The sequence below is a fragment of the Malurus melanocephalus genome, unplaced genomic scaffold, assembly GCF_030028575.1.
Source record: "Malurus melanocephalus ecotype Western Australia unplaced genomic scaffold, MMel_1.1 scaffold_2, whole genome shotgun sequence".
NCBI lineage: Eukaryota > Metazoa > Chordata > Aves > Passeriformes > Maluridae > Malurus > Malurus melanocephalus.
The window spans coordinates 4,857,597-4,860,267 of record NW_026623234.1 but is presented as its reverse complement, the minus strand read 5'-3'; positions in this window follow the sequence as shown (position 1 = coordinate 4,860,267).

Sequence of the window (2,671 nt, the reverse complement as noted above, 5' to 3'; positions counted from 1 at the left end):
CGCTCCCGGGCCGCCGCCGGGCCACGCCCTTTCCGCCCCTCCCCCGGCCGTGCGCGAGGGATAACACGCCGCTCGCGCGTGGGGCCCCGGCAGCGCCTCCGGCGGCCGTGTGGGGACCGCGCCCTTCCCGACGGTGTCGGGCACCGAGAGCGCCGCTCTGGACACGCCGCTCCGSCTCCTCCCGCGGCACCGCACTCCCTTCGGCCGCCCGCACCGCCTGCCCGAGATTCCTCGTCTTCCCTCGGCTTTCCGCCCGCGGCATTTGTAAATCACGGGGCCGGGGTTCTTGTGCGGCGGCGTGTGATGTCCTGGCGGTAACTGGGGCCACGAGCGAACGCCGACGATGTGATCCTGGGGTTCCTAGGGATTTCCCACGTTCTGAGTCTGCTGCCGCTCGCACAAGGTTCTGGAACCCGACAGGGMTCCCGGGGACGGGAGTGTTTGTTGAGCACTCACGGAATTGCATTCACACCAATCCCCGAGTTACCGGGAAGCTACCTGAGTCTACGTGTGAGCTGAAAGAGTTAAATAAAGGCCCATCAGCATAGGGATGTATTCACTAATGTCTCTGAATATAACAGCCCTTCGTGGCTTAGGCAAAAGGTGGTTCTGGAGATTCTTATCCAGAAAGTCTGTATTTGGTATACAGTGAAATAACGCAACAATTTTTTTTTTAAAAAAGCCAAAAAACGTAGAGAAACCCCACTGAGCTCTCGGCAACATGGACATGTGTTGGACAAATGCTGTGGCAATTACACCTGACTGGGGTCTGTAACTGTGTCAATAAAGAAGGCCAGGCCTCTTGAGCAGTCTTGAAAAATAATTTCAGGTTGACTAGGGTAAAGGCAGATCACTTGTAATGGAAACTAATTTAAAATTTAAACAAAAGCTGGTGGTTAACAGCACCAGAACATAGCCCTGGGCTGAAAYTTCCATGTTGGAGGTCTTGGCCTCGAAAGGTGCTCAGTCACAGCAGCCATCTGCATTCCCCAGGCATTGTGATATTACTGAGAATGTGTGACAATGTGGCTGGGGAGTCCATGAGGGATRTAAAAAGGGAAGTGCTAATTAGGCATAGATTTATACTTCTGCAAGATTGAACTTGCTGCTGAATTGATTCCCAATTGAGTGGTTGGTTCTCAGATCATATCATCTTCCCTCACATCTTACATAAGCATATTTGAGGAATCTGTATACAAAGTTACAGATATATTAGCTGACACACAAGCTAAACATTTGTTGGACTTTTACAATCTTACAGCTGAAGTTCTGGCGGGTTTGAAGCACTGGCTGGCTTAGCACCTGTCCTTTTGGAATTTCTGAGCAGGTTGAGGGATAGCTTCTTTGAAATTCATGTTACTATAGCGGACGAAGTTCCCAATTCTCAGCTGCAGGATCTGTTTTAGTTTACAAAGCAAACAGAGGAAATGTCACACAAATAAAATTTRTTGTTTGACATTAGCTGTAATGATGTTGCAAACACAGAAAACRATAAAGAAGCAATGCCAAGGCAATCAAAGATACTGGAGTTTTGGACATATGAAAAATAACACATAGGGGAGGGGGAATAGTCTGATAATTTCTCGGGGAAAAGGCATTTTGACTGGAGCAGTTTTGAAGGAAACCTGATGGTATTTGTGAACATCACAGAAATAAGCCAACCGTGTGTCACAGCTTAAAAAAAGTGTCACTTTGGTCTYTAAGTGCAAAAAATATCCTTTATTAGAAAGAGGCAGATCTCAGTACTGCTCTGTTGAAGRAGTTCCTATGCAAGTTAGATTGGGAAATCTTAACTTTAAAAATATACAAGCAGAGATGACCAAATTACATAGTGAGGTTTTGCAGAAATTCTTCTGTTTGTTGGTTTGTTTTTTTTTTTTTAATATCGAAGTATTGGGAAACAAAATCCTTCATTTGAGATTTAGGAACCTTAAATAACCAAGAAATAGTCCAAGAATAGTCCTCCTCTCCCCCTCCTTTTCCTTCTGAATAAAACTTTTAAAAAGGAGAAGTGGAGAAAGAGCAGTCAGTACCTGTTCTTCCAGGGGCGTGTTTGCCCGGGGATCACATTGCGCTTCCACATCATCTGTTTACCCAGGGGCTCCCACTCACTATCCCAGTTCTCTCCACCCTCCTGTTCACACATCGTTCACTGGGGGCCTCTTCCCTTCACTTGAAATCAACACCCAACTTTTTCAGTTCTTSCATTCCCACCCATCCCATTAAGAGTCATAAAATGGGCCTGGAAATCCAATAGGAGTGTTCCCACTGAGGAGCACATTTTGGAAATAAAGGCTTTAGAAAACTGAGCAGAAACAGGCACATTCTCTCACAGGAAGAAATTATACAGGTTTTAAGTGGGCTGAGCTCGTGGGAGGAAGGAAGTGTGATACAAAGAGAAAGGGTGGTGCTAAATCTGGTCTATGCCTAAGGCTGGCATTTCATTGCCAAACTTGTTACCTGCTCCGTTCACTCCTGATGACTGTAGAAATCAAACTCCAAACTCGGATAAACAAATCTTGTTCTCCCATTAATAGTATCCATTTACAATTAGTCAAAACGTAAAAGTAATTACATTTCAACAACAATAATTACATTTTACTATCACCACCACCTCATGTTTGAAGTATGCTATTTAAATGCTTTAATCAATCAATCAATCAAACCTGCA